Here is a 19370-nt window from a genome sequence, read left to right on the forward strand (position 1 = left end):
AGAAGTTCTATTAACTTTCGCGGTAGAGTTTTATTTGCTTTCCAAATCTTATTTGTCATAGTAGAGAAAAACACTCAAGTCAGGCAGGGAACCATTTGCTATTGACTTAGTCTCATGTTAACGAACTACGATAGGGCCCAGTTTCCCGCTCCTCGGGCCAAGTGCTTCTCTACAGGCTCAGTATTCTATGATTAAGCCAGGTTAACCTCGGAATCAGAAGAAATTGATTCAATTTTAAAATTCTCTCACACGTCGGAAGTCGGTATAGGGTAGGTCTTGATTTGTTATCTTCCACGCCAAAATAACACCTCATGACATATAAGAAAAATACGTTGGTTAAAGTCAATTCATTGCAATGCTTCTTAGTACTCATCAACATCCAAACTTGCTCGGATAACATTATAAAAATAAATAAATTTGTCAATGAAAAATTTTGCAAATTTCGCAATATCATGTGGACAAGACACATAGGGCACAAAAAATCTTATTACATTAAATAATTTAATCCCACTTCTAGTCATGATGAAAAGGCCTATATAAGGGCACAAAAAATCTTATTACATTAAATAATTTAATCCCACTTCTAGTCATGATGAAAAGGCCTATATAAAAGCACCTATTAACTGAAAAGCAAAAAAATGTTGATGGCACAACTTAAAACTAGTTCACATCAGTTGCAATGTGAAACTGGTCGGTGGCGAATTCCAAAAGAAGAGTGGGCAGACAGAACATGTTTATTTTGTAATATGGGAACAGTTGAGTCAGACAGAACATGTTTATTTTGTATTATGGGAACAATTGAGACAGACAGAATATGTTTATTTTGTAATATGGGAACAGTTGAGACAGAGCAGCACTTTGTCAAAGAAAGAGTGTTTGGCTTACAATGACATCAGATCTGATTATACAAAAATACTGTAGAACAAGGACTTCAACTATTTATTCGAAGAAGATCAAATGAAAAAAACAGCAGATTTAATTACCAAACTTCAGAGAAGGAGAGACAAGTTAACCAAAACTTTACAACTCACTAGTTCCACTCCTGACTTGGAAGGGAGAAGGGAGGGTGATTGCATAGGTCCCATAGACTACTTTAGTCTCGTGCGTCATAAAATCTATCATATCATATCATATAATATCCTTTATGTTTTTTATCGGCAAGTTTAAATCAAATCTAGTTTTTCGTCAAATTAATCATAAGCATGCTATAGAACCAGATCTCCATCTATAAAAATGGCCTTAATCCTGATCTTTAGTTTAGCGAGTACAATAAACTTTAACAAATTCATCTGTAAATACTACCACTTACGACTTCTTGTGAGAGAGAAAGAACTTACCAGTGGAGCGGCGGATGAAAAGAAATTGCATCAACCCTATCAAACAATACAAAACCAGAGCCGTTGTAAACGCTCAGAAACTTCATTTCCAAAACACTTCGCTCCATAACTAAATACAAAGATTAACCTTTGAAATCTAGAAATCACACAAAATGATGGAAGATAGAGAATGTAGATGTTATGGCCTGTCCCAACGGATCATAGCGGCAACGCCGCAGTACCGAGGGCCATAGAATATAACATCCTTCTGCTCGGAGGCACGTTTCTCCCTCACGGTAAGAACCGCCATCAACGAACAGATATTGATTTGTGACGTTCACGATGGAATCTACGACACAAAAAAGAGTCGCCCCAAACCGTGAAGACGAGCTTCTGCCAGAAGCGTCCCGTCCCCGTCACCTGCCATTGAAAAATGTTTGACAAAAGAAGAAAATATATCTATGCCCTCTGCCTGCAGACTACATTGAGGTGTACGTGGATATATATAAGGGTTTGATGCTCGGATTATCCGGCGTTTAGGGTTTGGAAACTAGGGTTTCACTGCGTTTAGGTCTCCGAATTTTATTCCAGGGTTTAAATTTTAGATTTACCGTAGATTGTGAAGGTATTTTAAAGGTTCATATGAGACGAGTGCATATGTTTGCATTCTTTGGGGGATCATTGTATAGGTTTTATTTTTTGGGCGTTACTGATTTTGATAGAAACGGAAAATACCCTGTTACTTGTGTCCACATATATGGTTGCCACGTGTGCCCATCTCATGCATGCTTATGTAGGTGTCCAAAGGATCCTTAAGTTCATTTCAAATATTTAATAATTGGAGGGTATGTGTGATGTAGAAGGTTTAAAGATATTGTCATTTTCTTGGGGCTTTTAAATGGGGTCAAGAACATTCAGCCAAAAAAAACAATTGTTGGTAGACCAAATAAACTTTTGGGTTTTTGGGTTAATGGGTTAATGGAAATTGTAAAGGTCGTAGGTTTGGATTACGGAGGTGTGAACGTTGATGTTCAAAAATTGCTATACAATCAAAACCAAAAGCTTATACTTTAAAAAAATTAAAGTGGTTTGGTAGACATCGTTAAAATTATTTATTCACTTATTGTTTATATTAAAAATCTATTATCGTGTTTAAAGTTATTGTGATCACTTTTGTCAAAGCAAATTAGATTGTAGATGAGTTTTTTCTTCCTTGTTTACTCATTGTCATGAGGAGGAACCGCTTGTCTCACATATTCTTCTCACTCATAAGAGCAATTTGCTAGGTATAAGAAGGTTCTCCAAAATACATAGTTCAACTCCTTCCACCTTAGTATTATAGGAGAACATGGGCACTTCTAGGAATTCTAAAGTACATTTGGTTTTTTTTGGTGTATAGGCATTTTTTCTTTATATTCTTCATTTCTGCACTTCTTCCTTCTTTTTTAACTTTTTGCAAATTTGTTTATACTCTTCATATTTGCACTTTTTCTTTTTGTATTATTTTGTGTTGGAGCCCTAGCATGTAGATTTTCTTGTATCTATAATATTTGGAGAATTGCCCTTGCAAACTACAATCCAATTACTTTAAAGACTATTGCTAACAAGCTCAAACCATAATCATACACATTCGAACTCACATATTTTGTATAAAACATGTTCCTCAATGATTGTTTATATGTAATGGTTACATTGGCGTGCAATCATATCAACCTCGAGTATTCTCAAAACTATGAATGAAAATATTCGAGAACACAAGGTGAAAATGTTAGAGTTAGCATTATTGTGATATTGCTATCAGAATTTAATTGTGTAGTTTTCTTGTCAAACTTGTTGACTTGTGTTACATGAGTAGTGATTCACACAAATCCATCTCTCATGACAATAAATGGAACACTTGGTACTCGTTGGATCTAGGTGGTGTTCACAAAGGTGAAGCATCGGGACTTCCCAAGAGATCATCCATCCCAGCACTACACCAACTCGAGCGTGCTTAGTTCTACAGAGTTTTCTCCATGGTTAAACCCACTCTGCTTGCAACCCCATTTGCAAAACCTTCACCAAGTGTTGTGCCTTATGAAACATTCATTAGAAATCCCCTTTAGCTCTTCAATAGATAAGTAGGAGATATTTTTCGACAAGTCAAATAGTGACATTGCTATTAGGATTTAATTGTGTGGTTTTTGAGTCAAACTCATTGACTCGTGCTTCAGGAGTAGTGATTCACATAGACCATCTCTCAAGACAATAAATGGAACACTAAGCACTCATTAGATCTAGGTGATGCTCATAGAGGTGAAGAGTTAGGACTTTCCGGGAGGTCACCCATCCCAGTACTACTCCAACTTGAGCACACTTAACTATCAAGTTTCCTCCATGGTTAAACCCACTGCGCTTGCAACCCCATTTGCAAAACTCAAGTTAGCATTAGTTACTTTCCTTGATAAAGAACTTGAATCAACCAAATGTGCATTGAGCTAAACCCATAACAAGCCTTAGCATCTGATGCAGTGCAAGGCAGGAGAATCCCCAAAGGAGATGTCCTAGCCCCCAAAAAATAACCACACAGTAGAAAAACAACAACAATGCAAGATCTAATACCAAATCACAACTCTTTATTCACAAAATAACTGATGACATGTAATGTGTCAGGCTATAAGGCCTTCTCGATTACAGCAAAATACAAAGCAAGTAATAGCTCTACAAGATCCCTCAAGATCTTATCCAAACCCTAGCTAGTCTAGATCCACGCTATGGTAGAAAACCCCAAGGAAATCTCAACTTGTGCTCGCAAGCCCACCAAGAAATCTCTCGGTTTACCAAGCCTCGGCTACTAGCCCTTCTCAATGTTCTCTCCTACCCTTCATCCCCTTCTCTAAGCTAGATGAATCATTCCTAAAGACTCCACAAAACCCCTTACTTATACCCAACTAAGCCACAAGTCAATCTAGTAAGCTACAAAATAAATAAACCCTAACATTAAATATATGTTGGGCCACAAGTCGACCTCCAATAGATATTAAATACCAAATGCCTTAGAAGGCTTACAACACAAATCAAATGCACATACCCAAAAAGGTCCACACAAACTCCCAAATCGATCCATGTCACGATCACATGCTACCTACATTAAATGCACCAAATCGATCAAGACAAATCTACAAGAACTTCATCCCGCAAGCCACACTATCGAGTGTTAGCAAAACTACAAGCATTGTCGAGCTCCCACAAGCATTGTCAAGTTCCATAGGTGTCGAGCAATCAACACATGTCGAGTACTACAGTGAGTGTTGAGCAATAGAAGATGTCAAGCCCCTCGAGAGATCAAGCCCTTCAATGACCGAGCACCTCGACCAACACTACATCCAATCACGACCAAGCACCACTCCTTTGGTGACCGAGTCCAAAACTCTAAGCCAAAATTCCTCCAACATGCAGGATTGCTAACAACTCTAAGATGCTCCTACATCAACATCAAATTACACTCATAAGGAAAGTGTATACCTTGTTGAAAACTAATGATTTGTATGTGTACCATACTTATTCTAATTATCGACCTTGCATAGAACGTGCACATTCCAAACACTATTTCTCTAATCATTTGCCCATGCACAAATACCAATCAACACAAAGTATCAAAATTATCATGATGCTGGTAGATAAGAGGAGTAGAGCATGCATGAAAAAAATTGTGAAAACCTACCACAATAGATTTTTTTAATGAGTCAAACTGAAACAAATCTCCTCATAGTTATTGCTTCAAACTATTCATAATAAAAAAGAAAATGTATCTTATACATCAAGGTTTTCAAGTTAGATTTTATTTTCAAGGTGAGGCAAGAAATATTTCCACTACCTTGAAAAGGTTACAAACATGTGAAATACTTTATTTTTATGGGTATAACATATCGATTAATAAAAATTCATATAGATAATGATGTTTTTGTTAACATATAAATTAAGCAAAAAGCGTTTTGGGTTTAATATTTTTATAAGGAAAAGGTTTTCAACTAAATATAGTGGTAAAGTAGAGTAGGACACGTAAGATACATAAAATCCTAGCAATATATTATATTAAAGGAATTGTGTTTATGTTGTAAACTGAGTTATAAACTATAGGAGCAAAGCGAAGTATGACACCCAAGACACATAAAACCCCACGAAACATATCAAATAAGAGGAGCTTTATTCACAAGGTAAATCCACTTATTATTACATCAAATTAGTTTTATATAGTTTAATAAAATAACCCACATATAATGGAAGATAATTATTCTCTCATATCAAATTTGTATTTTCAACAATATATGGTTAGACCAATACAAAGTTTTAGCTCCTCTTAGTCTCTTAAAATATTTATGTTTCAGGGGGGGAGGAATAGAAGCACTCAATAAGATGTGTTTATCAATTGAGATATTTTCCCTAACACTCAATACAAAAGAAAGAGGGGCTTTCAGGTGTAACTCTTGATATAACTTGAGTTTGATTAGCAAGACCCAAGTAAGATGAAGTGATGCTAATGCAAAACTCAAATTATACTTAGGAAGTTGCAAGTAGTCTCTTTTGTGAAATGTTAATTCACCTTAGATTTTTAATGTGAATGTGAATCAATTAAATCAAATTGATTATTAGACGGATTAACTTGCTCAAGTTTAATTTATTTAACAACAACAAAAATAAGTACAACCCTACTTATGCAAGAAATCAAATCAGAAACACAAATGGACAAATAAGAATGCAAATAACCTTGAATATTTGAATAGGAAGACACTTTGAAGGCCTAGAAACAAAAGGAACCAAACATATACCAAATATGGAATCAATAAACTGATGGAAAGAAAACCCAAAAAGCATTATGTCCCAGGTACATGTTAACTTGTGGTGATGTATGTGTTGACTTGGATGGTATAGGTCGGCCTGGGTCAAAGCATAACAAATCCTAAAACTTATGTGGATCCCAAAATTTATGTGAATGTTTCTCAAGAGGCCATGTGATAAAGGGCGAGTGAACTATGTAAAATACAAGTTAATTCCTAAAATGCCTATGTTTTAGTTCATCTTTTTGGATATCTCAGACTATAATGCAATAGTGACAAAATAGAACTTTAGTTTTTTGCAATAAACGCCATGGTTTGAAAATAGTAGGGGAAATAAACATGTCTCAAATAGGTGAACAAGGGACAAAGTAACCTTTTCAACACAAGCAATTGGGATATCATAAGAAAAATCCTACGAATGTTAATGCCATGTTTGATGTTTGAGAGTGTTTACACAAGTCTTGTCACATTCCAAAACACATTCCAAGAAGTAATACCTAAGGTCACAACTCATTACTCAACACCTTGGCCCACGCTTGATATCCCCTCACCTCACATAAAGTGGTTTCCCACAATAGATGTTGGCTTTATCATGGAGGTGTAATTGGCACAATAAAAGGGACACAACTGGTGAGTGTAAAGTCTTGGATTGATCTGGGTACTCCATTAGTATTGATCATTGCACCAAGATGTTGAGTGGATAAGGTAACTTCTATTCCTATGGTGTTTAGAAAGGGTCCTATTTGCAACATTGCTCTTGCACCTATGAATAGGACACCCTACCTTGTAGTAGGTAATGGACTTCATGGCCACAAGAGCACCTGAAGCATTCTTTCTTAGTATTTTGCTCATATTCCCAATCCCAAAAGTACTTCTACTCCACAAAGACAAGTGCTACATCCCCTAAGGCTTTGGCCTTTGTCAAGGAGTTTGTGATTATAATGGGTTGGGTTAGCTGGGTTTCGCTCATTCCTACTTTTGGTCATTCCTATTGGTATCTTTCCACCAATTGTAGGCTCTCTAAATGTAATACCTCTCTAGGAGCTAGCAACAAAATGGATCCACTCTTGGAGGTCAAGATCTCTTATTCACCCAAAGGGTGAAGAGCATACTTTCCTATTTCAAGCGCTTCCCCCAAACACACCAAGCTAGTTAATTAAAACTACTAAAAAGTAGAGTATGCCACTCACTTTTGAGATCCAAGGGTGGGTCAAGATTTATGATTCACCTCCGATGCAAAACATACTTTCCTACCACCAAAAGACCCTACTTGCAAGTTTTATGTGCCTATGGAAAATAAACAACTAGTATATTGCTGCACATGAAATGAAATAATCAATAAGCACACTTGGCTTTTTATTTTTTCCCTTTGGACAACCCTACGAACAAGAGTTAGTAGCCCTTTTAGTACAAGGTCTTTGACATGCATTCTTTTATAGCAATTTGTAGGCAACCATACAAAACAAATGCATTAGTCCATGAAAGGGTTAGTCCAACATACAATGAACCTACAAAAGACCTCTATTAGACAACAAATAACTCTGAGAAATCCAAAAAATAGAATGCTAAAGATTCAAAATTAATCAAATAACCCAACAAAATCAGTTCTAGATAGGGCGATATTTTTTTCTGATAAAGTATCATATGATACTTTTAAGTATACATCACGATACTTCTTATTTGTGTGATACTCTGTATAATGCCTGTGTGACAATGTTCAAGACTACAATGTGATAGTTCTTGAAAGGAGGTACGATACTTAGGATAAATGACTCATATGTGCACCGTAGGAACATGTGAGAGTGGGGTCTTTTATTAATTAAAAGGGGACATGTTATTTTAATCAAATATGGACTTAGGATATTATAGTCAAACTATAGGTTAAAATCAAATAAATTATTTTTTGATGATTTGATCTAGGTACATAATTAAATAATTTAGCTAAAATGTTGAGAAGGGGGCCAATAATCTAAGTAACCATTTTTAGGTGATTACATTTTGACTTATGTGTGTAACATAGGAACACGTGAGAATGGGGTCTTTTATTTAATTAAAAGGGGACATGTTCTTTTAATCAAATATGGACTTCGGATATTATAGTCAAACTATAGATTAAAATCAAATAAATAATTTTTTTATGATTTGATCTAGGCAAATAATTAAATAATTTAGCCAAAATGCTAGAAAGGGAGCTAATAGTATAAGTGAACATTTTTAGGTGATTACATTAGTCACCCTATTAGGAGTGGCCTTATTAGAGGACTTTGGATCATTCCATTAGAATGACACCTTGATTAAAGGATTTACAAAATGATTGTTAGGTCAATCTTGATTAAAGGATTTTGACTAATATAATGGTTAAAATGTAACAATAGGGTTTGATATGTAAAGTAAAACTCACTTTGCAAATTGAGATCTCCATTTGCTCATCTGTTGGTTCATTGGCTAACCTTCATTGACATCTCCATCACCGATTTGCTTGGCATCTCCCCAAGCAATCACTTCTTCACACTTCATTTTTGTTGTTTTGTTCTTCAAACCTTCTCCTAAAGATCGCCAGTCAACAATGAACCAACCTTTTAAAAACATTTTTTATGCCTCCTTAAATAGGTAATATTGATCTTTTGTCGCTTAAACATCACCTTCATCTTTTTAGGCCAGGTTTATCTAAACCTTCCATCTTTTTTTTCTCCTTATTCTAGAAACTTTTAATCAAATCCTTTCCTTTGATCGCTTAACAAACTCTCCTTGTCCATTAAATATGCTAGCTCATTAATCATTATCTTCTACGCGCTTTGAATAATTCAAAATTCCAACTGTGTCAGCCTAAAATTCAAATATTTCACAAACTATAACTTTTGTTTTCACTTGGCAATCATTGTGTTCTTGAGCTCGGTCATCATTTTGTAGGTTGACACACACTATACTTTCTCACTTGACATCAATAGGCTTGCTCAACCAATACTACACTTGGTCACTACCACACTTCTTTATATAATTGCTAGCAATAACTAACACTCAACTTGAATTGTTTTGCTCAGCTTCTACATAAGTTCCTTAATCTTCTGCTTCATCTCCTTCATTGATCGTACAATACTAATACTCGCTCAAGCTTATCCTTATGACTCGTTTCAAATATGAGCTTCATCCAATTGTCTTCTTTACTTCATGTATTGATTAAACAACACATTATCTTGTCAAGGACTAACTTATCTCTTCTTTTCAAATCCTCTTATATGGCACTCTACATTGTTAGTAAATGTCTCTCCAAAAGGTTTGACATTAATGACAACATAACAATTGCTCCAATTATAGTTTCCAACAACATATGTATGAGCACACCTTGAGACACTCAAACCTTAAAGGCTTGGTTTGAATTTTGCATGGCTTGTCCTTTAGCCCATTTGTCTTCCTTGTGACATCTATGTGGATGCCACATAGATACCACCTCCTCAAGACCTTCCTCAAACCTATAAATAAAGTCCTCGTCTGAAGCATTTTCCATCTCCCTTGTATGCATTGTTATCATGCTAATTTATTGTTAGAGCTTTTAGAGATTTTATGCTTAGAGCTAACCCTTGGTAGTGGTTTGCATTTTATTCTTTGTTCTTGAATTTTCATGGTAGCTTTGCATTGGTAGTTTGTTTGCATTGCATCCATATTCACCTCCTTTGAATACCCTCGAGAATGGTTGCTTCCATAGCCATCCCTTAAAAGAATTATCCTCCATTTTAGCATAGTTTCATGTCATTATTGCATTTCATTTGAGTCGTGGGATTCAATCTTGTGTTTAAGGGAGATAACATATACTTACCATAACTTTGAGCACACCAACAAGCCCTTTGGGTGCACTTTTTGAGCTACTCTTGAGGTTGTGTGAGGACTTAATCCATTGGTTGCATTTGTGTTGTAAAAATCAAGATGATTAGTAGTTCCTTATTTTGTATAGATCTTGATATGCATATGCTACTAATGTTTTCTTTTTTACACATGCTCCCAACAGGTTTTATTTTCACACACACACACACATATGTATATGCATATGTATATATATATGTATATGTATATGTATATGTATATGTCTATGTATATGTCTATGTATATGTATATGTATATGTATATGTATATGTATATGTATATGGTAAATTGATAATTTTTCAACAAATAATCATCAATTTTCTTCAAATTAGTCACTAGCAACTTTATTTCTTTTGAATCTTCTTCACTGCACATTCTTACATGAAGGTTTTGTGTCACTTTGATTTCCATTGTAGGGTTTTGAAGTTGACTCAAAGCTATTACATCTACATACTTGATTGCATTCCAAGTTCAAGAGCATATTCATAGATTTACATTTCTTCATGTTAAATCTATCACTACTATTTGCTAGCATTCCATTTATATTATTTCAATTCAAGGTTAATTTTTAAACTAGGCTTTGACTAAGGTGAACCCCCCTAAACAACAAATAAATAATCTCTTGTTTTATAGGTTTTGGATCTCAGATTAACAAATAGGTTACTAATCTGGATTACCTTTTTGTCTTTTATCATAACCATGAAATTAGAATTATTGTTGCACACATTTGATTAGGGTCGCATTGCACTCCCAATGCTCTAGTTCACCCCTAAAGCACTAGTTTGTCCTTAAAGATTCCATGAAGGTTTCATTGGGCCCCTAATTTAACCAAGTTTCCCTTGATTTCTTGGCAAGCAATTTATGGGTTTTGTCTGTAGTGTTGTTTTAATTCCAATTTGCAAGAATTAGTCCTTTTGGAGGTTGTTTGACAACCTATTTTTAGTTTTATATCTCACAAGGTATTTCATCTTCTTCTTTTTCATTTCTATATACTTCATCATTTTTTCACATCTTTGTATCTGATCTCTATATTGCACATCATCTTGATTAAACCCTCTTAAGTTGGAGGTGAGAGAGAATTCAACCCAAGTTATTCATCCTTTTAAATTAGGGTTTTGCATTGATACATCCTTTTACATCAATCTAACCTATTCTGAGGGGTGGATCTTGGTCTTCCCCCTTCTAAATGTGTTAGGGTGATTGATTCCATTTTATCCTTGCACATTTTGGTGAACCTGACCTTACATTTGTTCTTTCATGTTAGAGTTAGATTCTTTTCATTGGGTTTTTACCTCCTTTTTGGTGAGCTTGATATGCTTAGATCTCTTGTTTCATCTTGGAGTTAGATTATTGTATTTCATTTTGGTGTATCTAGATCTACTTCGTTTTTATTGGTGGTATTTAGATCTCCTTTTCCATTGTTTACATATTGATTACATTACATATATTTTCATTTTGAAAATACAATTTGTTTTTACATCTAGTTAATTTTTAGATTGCATCTCATATTAATGGGGTTGTTATCTTTCTTTTCAAGTTTCATTCATGATATCCATGATGTTCCATTTCATGCATATGATGAAAACTTAGTTTTTCCTTGCACTGTATCTCATACCCCTTCCGAGGGTAGTCTTTTCAAAGATGATGTTGATAAATCTTTAGTAATTCATGATGTTCCTACTTTTGATAGTAATATTATTTGGGATGATCTTTTGGATAGGAATACCGATTACGCTCTTCTTCTTGAAACCTCTTTTATTATGATTGTTCCTTATCTAATGTGTGTTTTCTTCCCTCTTTAGATGATTCTATTATTTGGGGTGAGCCCTTAGCTAAGGATGTGGATTACTCTCTTCCTCACGAGGAACCTTTAGATGATTTCATTATTATTTCTCCTATTTATCAACCTTTTTCTTTGCATTCTAATAATATTCCTTCTATAGATGAGGCCTTGATGAGTTTTGTCTGTCGTTCTCCAACAAGTGACTTAGTCATAGAAGACCACACCCTTGATTCTCCTTATTCTTTCTTTCAAGACATATCTCAATTCAAATTAGATCTTGTTGAAAATGAGGATCATTATGACCTTCTTTTCATAAATCTATCATCATATCTTAAGGATCCTACTCATAACACCCCTATAAGTGGCTTCTCAACTCTTTACGATTGTAAAACTTTGTCTTTCACACAAAAATCACATATTCTTGAATTTGTGCATCAAACACCTTTATTTATTTTGGCATGAATGCTTATAGTATTTCTTAAGGGGAGTATCCTAAGAATTTATAGAATAGTTAGGGAGATTGTTAGCAGGATTGACATGTTGCAGTCATGACTATGTTTGTCATTGATGTTAATATAGTATATTTCTGTAAGAGTGACAGAGTAACAAATAGAGAATAGGTCGTATGAACTATGTATTGATGATGAGGTCAAGCATAGTTGAGGATATGTTCTACATTATGTCCTAATGAAGTGGACAAGTGCACGTACAAAGAGTCAAAGAAATGTGAGAGTTATTTAAGATTTATAGAAGATAGTGTATAGATAGAGTACCAAAGAAGTGGTTTCTTATATTTGGATTTTTTGCCCCACTTTTCATTGTCTAATCAACTTGTAAAGTGAAAGTTTGTGTTTTAGTAAGGTCCTAAGTGTATTCAAGTCGAAGTCCCCTTAGGTGGAAGGAATCTTCATCGGATTTTTCATTTTCCCCTTTCTCCACATTTCATAGCTAGGTGGTCTCTTTCCTTTGTGTCAAGGGATGTTGCAAGTAGCTTAGTACCTAATCTGATGGAGATTCATGAAACATACAAAGATTATTCACAAGATTTATATTTTCTTGCAGCCCATCATTTTCTCCATGAGAACAAAAGTTTGCGAAAATCTAGACTTCGTCTTCTCCTTGGCGAGTTTTCAACCCATAAAGGTGATTTCCTGCGAAGAGCACTAAATGATGCATACGGGTCAAAAAAAGAGGATAATAAGGTTACCTATCACAAATTGATGTTCCTCTTACAATTATCTATATTAGGAAGCATTCAAGATTTTTTTTAGCTCTTATGATCATTATAGGTGGAAAAATGGAAACTGACTTCTCCTCGGCAGGTTTTCCACCCATGAAGTCTGTTTCCTGCAAAAGGTAACTCTGAGGGAAAAGAAACAAAAGGTGGGCCCCTAATGATTATGTGCACTACTTTTTTAAATTTTTGAACTCAAGAGAAAACATAATCAAAATGTAAAGTTAAAAATGAAGCTTGGGCGAAGAAATATAAATTGTTTTCTCCTTGGTAAGTTTTCAACCCATGAAGACAATTTTCTAGATTTTAAAGAAAACCAAGTTGGTGAGTGGATTAAACCCATATTTCATGTGCAAAACATCTCAAGATGATAATGGAAATAATCTAACCATTGCAGGAAAGATCTATTAAGCAGAATTTGGTTCAACAACTATTTTCTTATGGAGTACTCTATTCATAACTTCCTAAAACTAGATGGAAAATGGGAAAGTAAATATGAGAGATATAAAGTTATTGTTAGCATAATGGAATAGTGAAAATAAACCTAAATACCCATTAAAACTACGCATTTACTGTCCCAACAGATCTCTCCTTCAATTCATTTGTGTGGCCCAAATTCTGAAGATCAACGGGTGAATTGAAGCCCCTATATAGGTGGAAATGTGAACAGTTACAAAACTACCACTCTTTCTTAAACTGCTATTCTATTAAAATTGCATTGCTTTTTCAAAGGGCTAGCATACACACATTTTCTATTCCTTTTGTTTTCTAGATTCAAATTTTAGTTTCAAACAAAATGGCAACTAGATTTGCAGGTTCCAATGGATTGAATGGGATCAAGTCTTCACTACAAAATTTCATAGACACTTCTCTTCATTTCTATGACATGAAAGATTTCTAGAAGAGAGTGAGATCAGAGCCTATTCATCCGATTACTGAGAAGCTCCAAGGATGTGGGCTAGTTGAAGCAGCGAGTTTTCCAGTTTCAGGCCAAGCTTTAGAGTTGATATATGAATGCATAAATCATTATAACTTGGACACTAAATAGATTGTATTTCCAAATGACATAGTATTGATCTCCATTGATAGACAAACTATGGTAAATTGCCTTGAGTTTCGAAGTGGGAGGAGTTTTCAAATTTAACAATTAGCGGAGTCATCTTTGATTTTTAAGCAAAGAAAATGGTTTGGAGAAAGGAAACTATGCAATCATGGTTTCAAAAACCATGGAGCACCAAAAGTAAGGTTCTTAAGACTCTTTTTGGTACTAATCTCAAGCTTGAGATTGTTGACATCTTGGTTCTCTTGCACAGATTGAAAGGTGAGGTAGAAGCTTTAAACTTCATTGAGCAATATTTCTTTTTGGTGCAAGTTATTTGCTCTGACACCCAATATATTGATTGGGCTCACAAGGTAAGTGAGATTATGTCTAATGCTCTTAGTGCTGTAAAATTCTACAACACCTTCTATATGTCCTCCTTTCTGAGTTACATGTCAGCTTTTCTACAATTATGGCTAGGTCTCCCAAGGGTAGAAAATATCCTTGATGACATGAAGTCTTATGAGTTCTACTCATGTTTGCAATTGGAAAATAGTTATGCAGAGTATATAAGAGTTAATGATGCATTTACCATGAGAATTTGCAAGGAGCTCTAGGGATGCCTAGAGAGGAGATTCAACCCCAAAGCTATGGTGGTCATTAGTCAGTTTGGGAGTTATTTTATCCAGTTCTCATCATTTTCATATTTGTGCCTTGCAGCTTTTGATGGATTCTCCTTAGAGTTGTTGAGAGATCCAAGTGATATGATCATGTTGATCGAGATCATGAGGCAAGCAATTCAAGTGAACGTGCTGAGCAAGAGTCTAAACAAGAAAGGTTATGAGTTTCCTATGAAAGTAGGAGCTTTCAGTTGTGAGTCCTATTTTGATGCAAATAACATATTAAAGGTATTTGAGGTAAAATATAAATTGGAGATGTATGAAGTTTTGAGGCCAATGTTTGATCCAAATGGATATGCAAGGGAGGTGTTATAGATTAGAAGTGTTATCAAACATATCGCCACTATTGAAGACTACTGGGCTGATTGCAAGGATGAATTCAAGAGCCATGATTGTGCTTTCACCAGACTCACAGTAGATCAAGTGAAAATGTATAAGGTTGATATCAATATGGAGGGAGTAGAAGATGATGTGTAGAATGTGCATAGTAATAACTATTTAACAAAGCTAAGAAATATTCCTATCAGCTCAGAGCCTTATCAGGATATTGGAGAAGATCTACATGTCATGATGGCCCACATTGTTTAAAGGACCTAGAAGTGGGTCAAGTGGACTACAAAAAGAAGAAGCCGAAGTAAAAGCACCCCCACTCAAGCCTCTCCAATAGCTGCCCCTGCTTCTTCCTCACAAGGTGGCACGTTAGGTGTAACCCTCGCTATGACTCAAGGACCATCTCAACCAATAGGTGGAGGTGATCAACCTCCAGAAAAAAAATCCCTTTGGCTAAGACTTGTCAGGATGACTCTCCCCAGTGATTGGTGCCCAACCAAAGGCTAAGAAGAAGGTGGATGAACCAAAAGATAGCACCATTACTTTGGTTCCCTCACCTTATAATAGTCTAGTTCCATCTGCAAGCGCTACACTTCTCCTCCCAAGCAACCCTCGTGTGCAAGTAGTGGATTTAGGAGATGGAACAAGTAGTGATAGTGAGTCCACTAAGTCAAATGAAGTAGCCAAGAAGACTACAGAGATAGAGAAAAGCCAAGAGTCCTTAAAGCTCATTTCACAAGCCCAAAAGAATCCCTTCTCTTCGACCATGAAAGCAATCAATCCGGTCAAAAGGAAAATGTTTAGCATAGAGTATCTTGGGGTGACCTCAAAGGTAATAGGCTTAGATTCATGGTTGGAAGATACTCTAGATAGGAAGAGAAAGAGGAAGGATGAAGGTGCTCCCAATAAGGATACCTTATCCCTTGTTGTCTGTTTTGGATCTGCATTGACTAAGGTTAAGAAACAAAAGACCTTGTCTATCCTTCGGCAAGACCTTGAAATAGGGCATTTAACAATGGAGATAGCCAAACCTATTTAAGAAGGAAAGATTGAGGACATGACTATAGATGATTTCACCATGCATTTAATAGATCTTGGGGAAGCCAGACATGATACCAAAGTCAACTTGTGGAATTCCACAAATGAGGTGATCGAAGGACAATTGGAAAGCCTTAAGTTGTCAAAGGTTCGGATGAAAGCAGAAATACAAGAATTGAATTGTTTCATAAAGCAATTAGTCACCCCTTTGGCAAGCATTTATGAGATGCCCATTACTAGAGATCCCACTGCCACAAACATCCAGACACTTATCTCCCAGCTCCAAGAAGATAAGCATTTAAGGCAAATTGGTAGAGAGTGGAGTGAGAAGATCAAGGTTATAGAGCCAATTAGTAATGCCATATTAAGATTGGAAATAGAGAAAGATAACATATCATCAAATAGAGCCACCTTGGCTTTAGAAAAAGTCAAGAGTGATGATTGTGTTTCTTTGTTGAAGATGAGCATTCACATGAAGGTAAAGGAGGCCGTTGAAGCAAAGATCTTACCTAAAGGAGATGAACCCCTAGTTGAGTGGTTTCAAAGCATGCAATTTAAATCTAAAATGATCATGGCGGTAGAAGAGGGACTTAAAGAAATTGAAGTCAAAGTAAAAAAGGAGCATGATAGAGATTATGAACTACTAAGAGGTTTGTATATGGACTCAAATTCTAGTAGGTAAGGGAAGGAAATCATTGGACTAACTATCATATAGAAAAACTTCTCCAATTTCATAGATGATCTGATAGGAATAACTTCTAGTCACCAAGATAGAATTTTCGAGCTTCAGAAGCTTGGTGGATGTGTGCACGTGGCCATGAAAGAATTACAAGACTAGTTGGGCAACATTAAAGATTTGGCTTAAGAGCATTCTAAATGGCTCTTGAGATACACCAATGTACACATCCCTAAACATGAAGAGCTAATTCCAATCATTGTTGCCACCATAGCCTATAGGGCAAAGGCAGAAAAAGGAAAGAAGGTGAAGTGATTCATATTTTGCCTTTTTATTTTTGTTATGTAATCATTGTAATAGACAAACTAGCTCCTTGCCATTTGTAATTTTTGAGGAGAAGAACTAATTGAACTTCTATTGTAACAGTCATCTCAGAATCCTATATGTATGATAATGAAAGATTAATAAAAGGTTGGAAAATTTTTGGTGTGAAGTACTTGATGTTGCAGAGTCAATTGAATGATATTTTTGTATCAATTATTTTCTGTTCCATTTTGGTTAATTGTTAATTGCTTGTTTTCTCTTTATTCTAGATTGAAATGAGGAACGAACAGAGCTTTATTCCCTTGTTTTGAAACAACAAGCTAAATATGATAAGTATTGTCATTATAGGCTTAAAAGAGATCTTTGAGATGTTTTCATTCAATTTAATCTCTCTCTCTCTCTCTCTCTCTCTCTCTCTCTCTCTCTCTCTCTACAATTTAGTTTCTAGATAGATCAATTAGCCTTAGTGCATATTAGCTATGAGTTCATAATATGTGTGAGTTCATAGACTTAATCAATCCTCGAAGTATAATTTCTTGCCTAAGTTAAATCCCATATAGGTGTGACATGGTTTACCTCTCTTGTTCTTTGGTTAAGAACATACCCTGTTTAAATTTAGGAGTAAACAAAATTAATTGCAAATTTCACAATAGGGAGTTGTACCTAATAATTCAGAGGAAAGTAAGTCTTCTCAGAAGTGACTTTCCAACTATTGTAATCATATGTTGTTCACAAATTAGGGTTTTGAAGAGTTAAAATTAGAAAGAAAAAATCTATTTACCAATAGGATTGTATCTCTTAACAAGGATAGAATCATGATGAGAGAAGTTAGACAATGACAGTAGATAGTTTGATGATAATGTCAGCAAGTGTATTTTTGGAATTCTTTAGAATAAGTGAGAGGGGGGTTGAATGAGTTATCCAAGGTCTAGATGTACAAATAAAACTTTTCATAGCTTAGTGAACCCATATCCATAAAACATATTCATGCATGCATCCATTAGATCATAAAATCATGTAAACCTACAGATGATTATCCTAGGTCAAAATAACTTTTCAGAAATGTAAACATGAAACATAATAGATTCAATAAAACATTCAACAGTAGGATTTTATGTGGAAACCCAATTTGGGAAAAACCACCAGTAACATGCTACTCATTCTCACTCTTCTAAAGTGATGTCATATGAAAGACCAACCCTGTTAAAGATTACAATACACACTATTAAATGTGACTAGGTTAGAGGATTTCAATCACCCTGTTAGGAGTGAGCCTTGTTAGAGGACTTTAGACCATTTACTTGGAATGTCACCCGATTAAAGGATTTACAAATAACTATTTGGTCAACCTCAATCCAAATGATTTACCCTAGATTGGTACAATTATTAGAAAGTAATAGTAAGGCTTGATTTGATAATAAATTACAACTCACTTGTATATTATAGATCTCTGTCTTAGTCCACCATTCTACTTGTATTTCATACACTTTAGCTCTGATAGCTTGTTCACCCTTCAAGCATTCATACTTTTAAGCCTTCTTGCTTTGTCGGCCAATAGCAGTCTCTTTTGTTTGGTCACTAAATGAAGCAATCTTTTAGACCTCTTGTCTAACTTAAGTTATCACACATGATAACCCTTTCTTCTTACCAACTCTCTCTATAAATAGAAAATTAAGATCTTTTATTGTTCAAACTCTATCATCCATTTTAGGGTTTGGTAGGATTCAATGAATCTACCCATATTTTTATTTGAGTCCCTTCTAGAAACTTCTTCTTCAATGCTCTTTGAATTGTCCTCAATATGGTTTACCATGAATTTTGTGTCACCAACTCATCATAGTTATCTTCTACATGCTTCACAAAATTCAAGAAAACAAAATAGTTGGCTCAGATTTGTCAAATCTTCAATTTAACATGCATACTAGCAATTGGCATCAATATGATGTCACCCATCTTCCAAATTGTTCTTCCACTCATTATACACTAGATAACTTGGCAAGCACTAAAGCTTATTGGTGCTCGACATTAATTAAACTTTACTCAACTTACACTATATCACTCAGAATACATTGAAATTTCACTTTTCTTGGCTCCAACTAATTTTCTACTCAGCTTGCACTAACTTTGCTCAGCACCTACGGTCCACTTGGTGAAGCTTGGTAGATTCAATTCTTCTTACTTGTTCTGCTAGACTTAGTTAGTGTATCCAACCTTTGCAGCCTTAAGTAGATAATCAATGTACTCTTTTTTATTACCATAACTCAACCCTTTCTCT

General features: G+C 35.2%; 1 protein-coding gene across 4 annotated transcripts in view; it reads right to left on the reverse strand.

The window, feature by feature from the left end:
• Positions 1-1986, reverse strand: part of LOC149528998 (uncharacterized) — a 61097-nt gene extending 59111 nt beyond the window's left edge. For all 4 annotated transcript variants that reach the window (XR_016358511.1, XR_016358510.1, XM_089809004.1 and 1 more), the window contains exon 1: positions 1338-1986. The gene's annotated coding sequence lies outside the window, so the exon portion shown is untranslated. The remainder of the gene's footprint in view (positions 1-1337) is intronic.
• Between the last annotated feature and the right edge of the window lie 17384 nt (positions 1987-19370).

The sequence above is a fragment of the Cupressus sempervirens genome, chromosome 11, assembly GCF_028749045.1.
Source record: "Cupressus sempervirens isolate cs-2001-9-10 chromosome 11, ASM2874904v1, whole genome shotgun sequence".
NCBI lineage: Eukaryota > Viridiplantae > Streptophyta > Pinopsida > Cupressales > Cupressaceae > Cupressus > Cupressus sempervirens.